Source organism: Cetorhinus maximus, chromosome 6, assembly GCF_964194155.1.
Source record: "Cetorhinus maximus chromosome 6, sCetMax3.hap1.1, whole genome shotgun sequence".
In the NCBI taxonomy this organism is placed as follows: Eukaryota; Metazoa; Chordata; class Chondrichthyes; order Lamniformes; family Cetorhinidae; genus Cetorhinus; species Cetorhinus maximus.
The window spans coordinates 56,056,154-56,070,549 of record NC_135884.1 but is presented as its reverse complement, the minus strand read 5'-3'; the positions used below and the strand labels follow the sequence as shown (position 1 = coordinate 56,070,549).

At 40.8% G+C, this 14,396-nt stretch overlaps 1 protein-coding gene across 8 annotated transcripts in view; it reads left to right on the top strand.

Moving 5' to 3' along the window:
- The window catches only part of chl1b (cell adhesion molecule L1-like b), a 954,137-nt gene that overhangs the window by 149,453 nt on the left and 790,288 nt on the right, over positions 1-14,396 (top strand). For 2 of the 8 annotated variants that reach the window (XM_078543738.1, XM_078543739.1), the window contains exon 1: positions 13,660-13,770. The exons of the other annotated variants lie outside the window; for them this stretch is intronic. The gene's annotated coding sequence lies outside the window, so the exon portion shown is untranslated. Of the gene's footprint in view, positions 1-13,659; positions 13,771-14,396 lie in introns of those variants that run through there. 8 annotated transcript variants of the gene reach the window in all.

The following is a 14,396-nucleotide window of genomic DNA, read 5'->3' as shown; positions in this document are numbered from 1 at the left end:
ATTGCTGTGGGTCTGGAGTCACATGTAGGCCAGACCAGGTAAGGACAACAGATTTCCTTCCCTAAAGGACATTAGTGAACCAGTGGGTTTTTATGACAATCATCAATGGTTTCATGGCCGTCATCAGACTTTTAGGCCAGAAATTTCCCCCTGTTAGGGAGGTTGTGCGGGGGTGGGCCCAAACCCGATTGGTGTCCCCGATCAGGTTCGCGCCGCCATTTTACGTAAGCGGGTCAATTAAGGCCCGCCCATCATGACGCGCACCCGGAAGCGCTGAGTGCTCCCTGTGCAGGCGGGGGGATTCCCTGCGCTTTTTTGCGCATGCGTGCGAAAGAGCACAAATATCTCCCTGAGGTACGGAGGTGCCTCAGGGAGATTTGTTTAAGTCATGTAAATTTGAATAAAGGTGGGAAAAAAATTTAAGGACATGTTCCCTCATGTGAAACTGTCACATGAGCTGGGACATATGCATTATTTATTTCAAAAATTAAAAAAATAATAATAAACCTTTCATGAAACCTCATCCCGCCTGTGGATGAGGTTTTATGAAAAATGCAAAGGCCGCCTGGGCTCTTCGCTTGCCTGCCAACCTTAAGGTAGGACGGGCAGCTCAGTTAATTACTTTAATTACTTTTTAATAGGCTGCGCGCCCGCCGAACTGAATATCTGAATGATGTGCAGTGACATTGGGACACCTGCCCAATGCCACTGTGCGTCATTTTACGCATCGGCAAGTGGGCCCCGCCCCCTGCTCGCCGATGGGAAAATGCTGCTGTTAATTCCAGGCTTTTATTGAATTCGACTTTCACGATCTGCTCCCAGAGCATTATCCTGGGTCTCTGGAATACTAGTCAGTGACAATATCACTATGCCACCACCTCCCCCGCAATCAATAAAGATTTTAAAATCTGGGAAAAAAATGCCCACGCATCAGAATCAGTCACCTGAATATATACATGATGAAAATTCTGTCCATACATATTTATTTATTTTTAAATTTAATAACGGAAACCTCATCCCACTGGTGGATGAGGTTTCCAAAAAATGGAAAGCCTGCCTGGCCAATTTACCTGTCCGCCAGCCGTAACATTGTACGGGCAACAAAAAATCTCTAATTGCACTGTTAATGGGCTTAATTTCCCTCTTAATTGTCGGCGGACGCGCTTCCAAGTTTAGCGCATGCCCACTGAGTGAAATATCGCATGAGTGCCTGATGATGTCGGGATGTTCGCCTGACGTCATCTCACGCTATTTCACACTGAGCGGGTCGGGCAAGCACCTGCATGCCAAACGGAAAATTTTGCCCATGGAGAACAAACTCTATGATCATTTTTGGTGTTGGAATGCTTAAGGTAATTTTGCTAATTGCAAATGTTTGAGCACTGCCGTATGATGGCAGTTGATGACAATGATGTTAGCTGATCGCCACTTGCAATGTCAAATGAGAAGCTAAATGATTTCCTTTGAGTGCAATTGATGTCAAATGAGCGCAAATGAACACTGGTGGATGCAAGGATCTCAAACCATGTCAAAATATTTAGGTAGGGTAGGCCTGGTAGGTCTCATGAAAATGATTCCCCATATAACAACAGAAAATGCTGGAAATACTCAGCCGATCATGCAGCATATATGGAGAGAGAGAAATAAACAGTTAATATTTCAGGTTGATAACCTTTTGTCGGAAGTTTATTGATTTTTATTCTCTTGTCTCCAAGTTGTACTATAATTATGGCTATACCTGCTTAAAGGTACACATGAGAATTCACTGAATTATCAACAGCTGCTGCCCAAAAGAATGAGGGCAGAGGTTATGATCTGAAATTGTTGAACTTAAAACTGAAATTAATATTGAATCCAGATCCATCTTCCTCTGAATTTGACGTACTTTGTTCTCTCAGGTCCAACCTTAACATCATCATTAAACCTGCTGACAAGGCTGCTGCTGGTTTTGTTTGGTGAACAGACCAGTGTTCCAACTAACTTCTAATGTTGTGCGTGGCCTAGTCATTTCAATGTACAATACCTTTAAATTGTTTTGCACAGTTGAGCATGTGCTTTTTAATCTTAAATGGGCCAACTTAGAGGGAACATTTGAGCAGACCCGTACCTAGTGGGAGATGAATCACACCTCTCTGACAACACCTATTACTTTTCCTGAACCATGACCCCATCACCAAACATCAAACCATTGTTTCCAAGATTGTCACTGATCCTGTTTCCTCTGGAGATCTTTTCTTTCTGGCCTCCAACCTCATGGTCCCCAGTTCAACACAACTCACTAATACCTTGTTCTCAAGATCCACAAACAGGACTGTCCTCATACATGCATAATTTCAGTCGGTTCTTGTTCCACAGAACTGATTTCTTCCTAACTCAACTTTTTTTTCAACCCGTCTCCACCCTTTTCCCAAGAAACTATAGGCCAGTTAGCCTACAATCTGTCATAGGGAAAATGTTAGACACTATTATTAAAGATGAAAAATTTACCTAGAAAATTTCAAGGCAATCAGGCAGAGTCAATATGGTTTTGTAAAAGGGTAATCATGTTTAACTAATTTATTGGAGTTCCTTGAAGGAGTCACATGTGCTGTGGATAAAGAGGAACCAGTGGATGTACTGTACTTAGGTTTCCAGAAGGCATTTGAATAAAGTGCCACATCAAAGGTTATTGTAGAAAATAAAAGCTCATGGTGTATGTGGTAACATATTGGCATAGATAGAAGGTTGGTTAGCTAAAAGGAAGCAGAAAGTTGGCATAAATGGGTCATTTTCTGGTTGGCAGGCTGTGGCAAGAGTGTATCACAGGGATCAGTGCTGGGGCCTCAACTTTTTACAATTTATATAATGGCTTGGATGAATGGACTAAAGGAATGGTGGCTAAATTTGTTGACAGTACAAAGATAGATAGGAAAGTAAATTGTGAAAAGGATGTAAGGAGGCTACAAAGTGACATAGATAGGTTAAGTGAGTGGGCAAAACCTGGCGAACGGAGTATAATGTGAGTCATGTGAAATTGTTCAATTTGGCAGGAAGAATTAAAAAAGAAGCTCATTATCTAAATGGTGAGAGATTGAGGAGCTCTTGAGATTCAGAGGCATCTAGGTGTCCTAGTGCATGAATCACAAAAGGCTAGTATGCAGGTACAGCAAATAATTAGGAAAGCTAATAGAATGTTATCTTTTATTGTGAGGGGAATTGATTACAAAAATAGGGAGGTTATGCTTCAGTTGTACAGGACATTGGTGAGACTACATCTGGAGTATTGTGTACAGCACTGGTGTCCTTTTTTAAAGAAAGATGTAAATGCATTAGGAGCATTAGACTAATACTGGGAATGGGCCGATTGTCTTATGAGGAAAGGCTGGACAGGTTAGGCTTGTATTCACTGGAATTTTAAAGAGTAAGAGGTGACTTAATTGAAACATATAAAATCCTGAGTGGTCTTGACAGAGTTGATGTGGAGAGGATGTTTCCTCTTGTGGAAGAATTTAGAAGTAGGGATGACTTTAAAAATAAGGGTCGCTCATTTAAGACAGATGAGGAGAATTTCTTTCTCTGGGGTTTGTGTGTCTTTGGAACTCTCCTCCCCAAAAGGTGGTGGAAGCAGAATCTATGAATATTTTTAAGGCTAGATAGATTTTTGTTTAACAAGGGGATGAACGGTTATTGGGGGTAGATGGGAATGTGGGGCTGAGGTTACATTCAGATCAGCCATGATCTTATTGAATGGCAGAGTTGGCTCGAGGGGCTGAGTGCCTACTCCTGCTCCTAATTCGTATGTTCGTATGTTACACCTGTGACTCTCCTGATGCCCTCCTTCACTTGAACAGCCTTCTGGTCCAACTGTCTCCTTTCAGCAATACTCTACACCTCCATCCTTCAATGGAGGCTCAACCAGTCCCCATCCATCACCATCTGGCTGAACTTGTTCTCACATTGAGCAACATCTCCTTTCATTTCATCCATTTCTTTCAATTAAACCGTGTTACTGTGCAAATCATGTGAGTCCTAGCTATGCCTACCTGATTTTTCATGGGGTATGTGGAATATCCTTTGTTCCAGTCCTACATGAGTCCCCCCATCCATCTCTTTTTCTGATGTATTGTTGACAGTATTAGTGCTGTTTCATGCTCTTGCACTAAACTGGAAAATTTAGTCAACTTTGCCTCCAATTTCCACCTTTTTCCTCACATGGTCCATCTCTGACTCTTTCCTTCCCTGTCTTGGCTTCACTGCCTTTATTTATGGGGACAGCACATTGATCAATATCCATTATAAGTCCACTGACTCCCACAGTTATCTTGACTACACTTTCTCACACCCTGCTTCCTCTAAGGACTCTGTACTATTCTCCTAGTTTCTCCATTTCCACCACATCTGTTCTGATGATTCCATCAGTGATTCCAATATGTTGGCCTTTTCCTCAGCTGAAGTTTCCACTCCACCTTGGTTGATAGCACCCTTGATCATGTCTGTTCCATTTTCCACCTTTCTTCTCTCACCCCTTTCTCTCATCCCAGAACCATGATAGGATCCCCCTTGTCCTCAGCTTCCAGCTCCCACATTCAACATTCATTTCCACTACTCCAGCATGATATAATCTTGGCACAGAAGCTTGGCAGTTAGCTGTTCCCTGGTGCATTCTCCATGGCAATGCATCTGCCAATCAGAACCCGCTTGCCAACCAATCAGCGCACTCTTCTCACGCAGTATAAATTGTTGTTTCCTTTACAATTGGTATTCTTGTGAATCTGCCCTGATGAGTGCAAGAGGAAAACCTTCGACAGCATGTCTTTTTCTTTTTCAGAAAGACACATCTTCCCCTCCCCTCTCCTTTCAGCATTCTTAAGGGACTGTTCCCTCTGCGACACCATGGGCCACTCCTCTATCACCTCTAACATCACCTCCCATACACACACTTTCCCATACAAACACTGGAGATGTAAGACCTACCCTTTACTGTCCTGGATGCCAAATTCACGTGGAACAACAATTTTATTTGTAATTATTTCAATTTGGTATTGTATTCCCTACTTACAATACAGTCCACTCTGTACTGGCCAGACCAAACAGAGGTTTAATGACTGCCTTATGGAACACCTCCATTCATTGCGCAAGCGTGATCTTGAGCTGCTGACTGTATGTCACTTTAATTCTCTGTCGCACTCCCACTCTGGCATTTGTCCATGACCTCCTGTGCTGTACCAATGAGGCTTGAGGAACAGCATTTTATTTTTCATTGAGGCACTTTACAGCCTTCCAGATTCAACATTGAGTTCAACAATTTCAGATCATAAACTTTGCCTCCTTCTTATGGACTATAGCTGTTGGTGATGATAATTCTGTAATTCCTATGTACAATTCGTTTAGACCCATTTTGGAATTCTATCCTTGTATCATCACAATCTTTTTTTGCTTTGCACCATCATCTCTTTTATAATTTAGTCTCTCCTGTCTTCCACCCTATCACAGACATTTTTTTTTGTTCTTGTCCCTTGCCCCATTTTCCGCTGCCTCTGTTCTTGCTTAAAACCTGTTACATCTGTTTTTCCAGTTGTGACGAAAGACCATTGACCTGCAATGTTAATTGCTTTCTGTTTCACAAATGCTGCTATACCCTGCTGACTTTTTTCCAGCATTTTCTGTTTTTATTTCAGACTTTCTGCATTTTTGTAAGAATAATACCAGAATTTGCTTTGTGAAAAATTGAAGAGGTACGTGCAAGAATACATTAAAGAAAAGATATCCCATTGAGATCATAAGGGCGTAAAATCCCTGAGTTACACTATAGTTTTAGGTATCAGGAAGGTTAGATACACTGCTGAATGCAAGGTGCTCTGACTGCTTATGGAACTGATCAGCATTGCCCCTGAGAGAATATCTGAGGCTGAGCTCCAAGTTGTTGCAGCTTCTTAAAAGGAGATTTTTGTTTACTTTGTTAACTGTTTTTGTGTTTGCCAGTAGATTTTGCTTCATGCATGAACTGGTTTTGCTGGGTTTTCTGCATTTTTTCCTTTTGCTGTCCTATGTTACTTTTGGTTGCTGTTGACATTTAAATGGCACCCAAATCATTGAGAGATTGGCAGTTGCTTCGTGGGTTCCCATAGTGCTGCTGATGAAATATCAGGAAGACAGTTTGATAGGGAGACAATAAATGCAAGTGCTGCAAAACCTCAGCTATCTATCTATATCCGTCATTGCTGCATTTACAGACACTTCCTCCACTTGTGCTTAATACCTCCATTTCATGAGAATGTCTTGGAGTTCTTCTATCTGCTGCAGGATGATCTGCAAATAGCATCTGTAACAGGAATGATTTTTCTTGCATAATTCAAAGTTACTACAGCATGAAGCTTTACTGGATTTGACTGTTGGGAAAGATTTGGTGAAAGAATCCATTTTATGTTCTGGGCCCCATTTGGAATTAAAAGATGGTTTTTACAGAATCTGTTCAAGCAAGAAATGTTTGTAACATGACAACAAATGAACTCAAACCTGCAAGGCTGTACCAACTACATGTTGCCATCTTAGCCTTGCGTAGTTGTTTTTGTATCTATCTGTTTTATGGCTATGTGTTTACCTTTCTGCCACTGTAAAAACAGCTTTTATTCTAGACCCACTCTCTGGAATACTCAGCTGATTGCTTAAATTAGACTGAATGTCATGGAGGATGTATGATGAGGTGAAAAACAAGATTGTTAATGGATATGGATAATTACTCTGTGACTGAACTCAGCAACTGTAAGCAAACATAAGATTTTAGACTTGATACCAATTTTTGGTTGCAAATGATCTTTGTTGAGTTCAACCCAGTCTTGACAAGCTCAATGCTTTAAACAGTAGTCATACAGAGAAATAAACAATATTACCCCATTCTTCATCTGGTTTTTAACCATTGCTTTCAAACCTCTCTTTATGAATAAGGAATGCTTAAAATCTTTCTAGGACTCTGGTTACTCATACCCATGTTTGTACCAATGATGATTCATTACAGTGTGATAAGAGTTGTATTCAAGTTTAGCTATTTTTGAGTTTTCTTTTGTTGATCATTGTATTAATTGTTTGTAATAAATTCTCTTCGCTTATGTGGAAGAATTTTGACCACTTGTTCATTTTTCCTCGCTCAGAAAAGTTCTCTCTTTGCTCATAAAGCTCTTTCTTGCTAATGGCGCATTCAATGAAGCATTCTGTGAATCAGCAAATAGACCATTTTATTATTTCTGGCTATGAGGTAACGAGGTATTTATAAGTGAAAGGAAAGCAAAAATAATAATCATATTATATTAAACCAAATCCTAATCCTATGCATAAATGTATATGTGATTAGAGTATCTTGCAGTAACGTGAGGTCTCCCACAGCCTTAACATTATCGTGTGTGTATTACTGTGAATACTAAACTTTACAACATGTACCTTTAACTCAAAGTAAAACAGAGAATTCAGGATAAACACCTCTGCTTGGAGACAGGCCCATGGGCTCTGGTTGCCATGAGGAGATAAACTCGAACAGAAATCCGTTGAAGTGTCAGATGCCAGTTTTAAAACCTTTACACAGTTTCTCACAAAAAACAACGGCTGCTGTTTGAGACGCAGGGACAAAGAAGCAGGTGGATGGTTTTGTGCTACCTAACAAGCAAGATGCTGGTGAGAATTCTGTTTCTGTTCAAAAGAAATGGCAAAGCAAGACAGAGCTGTTGAAGATTTCAGGAACAGTGAGTTGTCAAGGTTTGTCTTCCTGGTGGTATTTGTATCAGGAAAACTCAGGCTGAGTGGAATAATTGTCGAAGGACAGTGGAAGTTTCAACCTGGCGGGATGTGGAGAAATGAACCTGCAAGAGAGCTGAGAGTGATTGTGGGACTGTTCCTGAAATGCTACATATCTGCTGGAAGTGCAGCACACAGTGCAAAGGTTTCATCAGACATACTTTGTTTGCTTCAGTTAGTTAATGCACAACTTAACTTTTTCATTAGTTTGATCTATTAGTTGCCTGTTAATGTTTGATCTTGTTGATTTTAGTTTGTTACAGTTAAAAGTCTTAAAACGTGGAATTTTGTCCTTCAGTCCTTTCCATCTGTCACTGAAAAATTCATCTCTTTTCAAAAGTTATCAGTCTCTATGATCACAACATAATCTATATCTATAGATCTGTACACAAAGCCTGTGCATTTAGCACCTTCATTCCAGGCAGTGCAGCAGCAGCTGGCCTTAAGCCACTCCAGAGGATACCTGTCACACCAGGAAGTGTGCAGTGCACACATATCAAACAAGTGACATATGCAAGGTTTCCAAGGGATAACAGGCTTCATCATGATATGCATGGTAAAGGGCTATCAGCTGGGCAGAGTGCAATCTTTGAATGGCGGCAAGATTTCCTCAAGTGCAGATAACATGGAGGCACACATGTTGGCATCAAGTTTCCTCATATTTCTCCTGTGGTCTACACGAATAGAAAGGATTTGCGCTTAATGGTTAAGAGGTGTTTAACCACAGAAATATTATCCATGTAAATGGCTGCTATGCAGAATCAAGGCAGATTAATTTATTAAGCAGTAACCCACTGTGTCTGTATCATTTGATGGAAATTAAACATTGGTGATGGGCTCTTGTGATACCAGGGCTAACATCTACATCCATTTTTTCACACCCTACTGGGCAATCCCTCCAGCAGCCTTGCACAGGAAACCTGAGGATGTATTTAGTGTTGCTATGCTGACCACTTCCTGTCAGCAGCATTTAAATAGCATTTGTATAGTGTCTTTAGCATAGTAAAATGTCTCAAGGTGCTTCATGGGTGCGATTATCAAACAAAATTTAACACTGACCTACGTAAGGAGATATTAGGAGAGGTGACTAAAAGTTGGTCAAAGAAATAGATTGTAAGGAGCATTCTCAAGGAAGGGAGAGAGTTAGAGAAGCGGATGAGGTTGGTTGGGGAGGGAATCCTAGAAATTTGGGGCCTAGGCTGCTATAGATATGGCTGCCAGAGGAATGAAAATAAAACTAGGAATGTGAAAGATGCCAGAGTTGGAGGAACACAGAGATTTTAGAAGTTATAGGGCTGGAGGAGATAACAGAGATACAGAACCTCAGAGGGATTTGAAGGCCAGGATCAGAATTTTGAACTAGAGGTGTTTCTGGACTGGGAGCCAATGTAGACCAGTGAGCACAGAGGTGATCAATGAACAGGAATTGTGAGAGTTTGGATATGGATAGTAGTGTTTTGGATGAGGTTAAGTTTATGGAAGGATAGAAGTTGGGAGCCCAGTCATGAATGCATTGAAATAATCTAATCTAATATTAACAAAGGCATGGACAAGAGTTTCAGCAGCAGATGAGCTGATGCCATCCCATTGAAATGCTCATCTAAACCTTCTGCAGCACAACCGTGTGAATCCTCACTGTCTGGGGAGATGGCACTTGCACTATCATTGCCCCCTGCTCTGACAGTATCCCACTTCTGCTCAGTGGTTCACCACATTATAGATCCAATCCTTATGCTACCCCCTAGACTGCGTGTAGTACCAGTACCTGAGCTTGTGGCAACGAGTATGATATTCAGTGATGGTATCTCATTATCATGATTTAATTGTTCCTGACTGTCCTGCACCACAGCCTGGACAGATGACAGATTTTGGGAATCTGAAAGCAGGAAGGAGCAATGATGGGGATGTGGTGAGGGGAGTAGTGTAAAGCATGCGCTCACCATTTGCAGCTAATAAATCAGAAGAGATTGTTGAATGAGGGGAAAGGGGAATAAGGGGAAAGCAAAAAGGAGTATTAGCTAAGAGTCTACCAACAGCTTCAATGGTTTCAGCTTCATTGCTAGCAGCAGCCTCATTTGTGGCCTCTCCAGTGATGGCGAGCACTGTTTCCTCCTTCGGGGTGAGGGCATACAGCCACATCTATCCTTCTTCAGTTAGATGCTGCTGCCTGAAGCTACATGGCACCTTGCCCTGCAAGAGAGATTGAAGAGTGTCAGTGAGTGTGGTACAGCCTGTTTGGGTGGTGTGCCACTTGTAGTTCAATAGCTGTCAGTGTGGCAAGCTGAGGGATGTGGCTGAAGCTTGCAGCGGTGCTAAGTGTGTGCAAGTGGTGAAAATCTAAATAAGGGGTGATGGTTGATGGAGATTGTTGGTTGGCGAGTAAAGGAGGCAGGATGGTGAATTAAGCAGTGCTTGATGCTGGTGACTTAGTTATAAGGATATGGCATTGGAAGGTGCAACCACTGGTTGGTCACTGACCTCCACTGACAAGTGGTGCTCGCCTTGCACAAACCTGGACCTCTGCTGAGGTGTGCAACCACTCAAGCATATTTAGTGTTGGGTTGCAGGCTACTATCGTATAAATTAGCAGGCTGCACAAAATTAGCATTGGAAGGAACAGGTGTGGGTTAACCGCACATCACGATGCCTGTGCCTGTTTTCGGGCCTTAACCATTTTTCCCCCTCCTTGTCCTGTGACAGCTTTAGTCTGCAGATAGCCAATTCACATAGCTGACTGTAATGCAGACAATCTACACAGATTATGAATCTACATGTTTGTTTGTTTTGAAATTGCATCTTGGTGCCCAAAACATTTTTTTTTCAACAGAATCCTCCTTGGAATTAGTTTATGAATTAATTTTGGTAATGGCTTTCTAAAATTGTAATTCCCCTCTGTTGATTATTAGGAACTAGACTTTATTGAGAGGAAAGACTATTTATAAACCATCATCTCATGCTTACTGAAATGGTAGTCTCTTCAAATTCTATGCATTGAACACATTTCAAAAGGCCCCCTGGTACATGCAAAGGGTTCCAATGTATAAATGTCAGGCCTTGCAGGCAATTTTTATTACAATTCTATACAGGATAGAGATGGACCAAGCTCTGTAAGCCAGAAACTGGCATTGTGTACCAGAGACTGTCTTTCAAAGACTTTGTAGCGAAGACATGAGAACGACGCATTTTAAACACTGAACTCACTTGGATACCTCACTGCAGTACTGATCTTAGAAGTATAACATTTAGTGACACGTGGCTTAATCAGAACAGGAATTTCACTATTGATTTCAAGATTACACTTGCCGTCCAAGATTGAGGGAGATGCTTCTCTGAAGTTGGTATTTGTGCAGTTATCTTCTGCAGGGGAATGTGACTTGCTGGTGTGTACACTTCAATCACCTCAATGTGCAAGTTGCTGATATGTGCATTTCTATCTATAAGAGCCTTGAAAACTTCATTTCAAAAAGCGGCTGGAAATATTAACAGTGCTAGAAAAAGTTATAGAGGCTATCTTTTTTTCTGGGTTTGGGTTAGTGAAAAACAAACTAGGCATGTATCATTTTCATTGGACAATAAATATCATTGATGTTTATATGATGCAATTGTATATTTTGATACATGTTGCTTCATTAGCATTGCAATAGATATTAAGTACACCAGAGAGATTTGATTTGCCTAACAATCTTTCATTAAGACATTATACTTTTTCTAACACATGTAAATATTAGACTATTACTTCCCTCTCTGATGCTACTTGGGACAGGCTGACTTTTTTTTGGTGCTGGTTTGTTTTTCTGTTGCTGCAGGGAACGTCACAAGTTCTCAGAATGCTTAATTGTGGCCTCTGACTGTCCCTGGTTGGCCAGTTATTCTTCAAACCCCTCGAAGTGTCCTGTTGCTAGGCATGCAGTTTCATCCGGTCCCTTAATAATTGCAGTGATCAACTTGTGAGGTTTTCTCTGCAGCATGAAACTGTGCCTGGATTGCCTTTGATTTCATTTTCAATCTTCCATCTATTTTGCCAGTTAGCAACCTGTTAAATTAAGCAGCTACTGTCTTTGGGTTATGCAATTTTACAAATTAATATTTATTTTTACTAAAGTTACCTAGACTCAGCATTTAATTACTCATAGACATAGGACTGTTGTTTTTATACAGTTAGGCCACCGCAATACTATTTATTTTTATTCAGTTCAGCATGTAAAGATTTTGTAATTAAGAAATGTTGCATTTCTGTAGTGTCTTATATCTCTGAGAAACATCTGAAAAGCTTTCCAATAAAATCAACACAGATGTTAACACAGCAACCTTTTCACACACCAGGATAACTTCTTACTTTGGTTAAATAGAACCAGACCTTTATGTACCCCTAGATTACTAAAATAATCAAATGGTGTTGCTATTTATAGAATCATGGAATGATAAAGAGGCATTTGATTCACTCTGCCAGTACCAGCTCTTTGAAAGAGCTGTTCAATGAGGAACCACTTCCTTGCCCTTTCTATGTTGCCAGGGAAATCTCTCCCTTCAAAATATTTATCCAATTCCCTTTTATTGTTGAAGCTCCTTCCACCACCTTTTCAGGCAGTGCATTCCAAATAACAACTCAGTGTTTAAAAAAAAAACAACATTCATCTTGACTCCGGGCCTTTTGTCTCACTTCTGATGCTGCAAGTATTTCCTCAATACACTACTCTCAGCTCATTGAATTAACTCAGACCTCCCTCAGCCAGTAATCGGGCAAATGTAAAATGACCAGATCTGTGCGACCAAAGACCAGGAAGGCTTGGCATTCATTAGCTTTTAGTTCTTCCTGCACAAACTGCAAAAATTTTTCAGAACTCTCAAGTGACATCATGATGCAAGGTGCTGAAGTATGCTCAGGGCATTTATTTTTCAATGTTGTAATGTGCCCTTAAGGGATAGTAGCGTGCCATCACGAGAAGGGAAGTGTGTCATGTGATCATTCTCAGTTTCACTGTGGCCTCTGCTGCTGATGTCTAAAGGTTTTCTATCTATCTATATCTATATATATATATCCATATATTATATATATATATATATATATATGTCTGTGTGTGTTCTGAACCCACAATGTGTTTACCCAATCCCTTATGAGTGATTGGTACTTTTATATTATTGTAGAAACACGAGAGCCAGGTCATCAACTATTGATGTTGTCATGAAGCAATTACAGGGTGGATGGTGAGTTGCAGCTACATTGCATCCACACAGCTGCCCTGGAATGTACTCTTTGCCACTGGTTGAGAGTGAGAATGGTCATGTGATTTTAGTGTAAATTAAGGAGATTGTTGCCCTTGCACTGCACTCTAAACTGTAAAAGAACCAAAATGTCAACAACTATTAAGAGGTGAATCTTTGAAAAGAGATTGATGCCCACAAACTCCTAATCCAGAGGTGAAGGTGCTATCAGCTGAGCCAACTGTCTTGCTCAGTCTCACTCTATAAAGCGCATATGCCATGATGCCACCATGGCATTTAAAAAAAAAATTATAGATTGATTATAGCACAAAAGGAGGCCATTTGGCTCCTTGTGTCCAACTGCTGGCTCTCTGCAAGAGCAACTCACCTAGTCCCACTCGTCAACCTTTTCCCTGGAGCCCTGCATTTTTTTCTATTCTTCAATACCCTTTTGAAAGCTCCTATTGAATCCACCAAACCCTCAGACAGTGCATTCAAGATCCTAACCACTCACTGTCTTAAAAAGTTTATCCTCATGTCACCTTTGGTTCTTTTGCCTTGTGGTTCTTGACTCCTCTGCCAATGGGAACAGTTTGTCCCTATCTACTCTGTCCAAGCCCCCATGATTTTGAATACCTCTATCAAATCTCTCAACCATTTCCTTCTTTCAGGAGAACAGCCCCAGCTTCACCAATTTATCCTTGAAACTGAAGTCCCTCACTCCTGGAACCATTCTCGCAAATCTTTTTGGCCCCCTAACTGATGTCTTCAGATCCTTACTAGGATGTGGTGCCCAGAATTGAGGTAAATACTGCTGAGGCCAAGCCAGTATTTTAGAAATGTTCACCATAACTTCCTTGCTTTGGTACCCTTATGTTTTGAAACATAAAGCCCATATACCTACCCAGTTACCTTCAAAGATTTGCGCACATATACCCCCAGGTCCCTCTGCTCCTGCCCCCTTTAGAATTATTTTTTAAATCTTATATTGCCTCCCTTCATTCTTCCTCCCAAAATCTATCACTTCACACTTGTCTGCAATAAATTTCATCTGTCATATGTCCACCCAATCCACCTGCCTGCCTGTCTTTCTGAATTTTGTCACTATCCTCCTCATAGTTCACAATTACTTCCAAGTTTTGTGTCATCTGCATATTTTGAAATTGTGCCTTGTATACCCAAGTCTACATCCTTAATACAGATCTAGAAAGGCAGTGGTCCAAATACTGATCCCTGGGGAACTGCACTATACCTTCTACTATCCGAAAACAACCGTTCACTGCTCTCTATTTCCTGTCGCTCAGCCAGCTTCATATCCACACTGGCATTGGTTTTTTTTTATTGTATGTTTTTTAACTTTGCTGTTAAGCCTGTTATTTTGTATTTCCAATATCAGCCATCCATCTTTTAAATTTTCGAGTAAGCTTGTC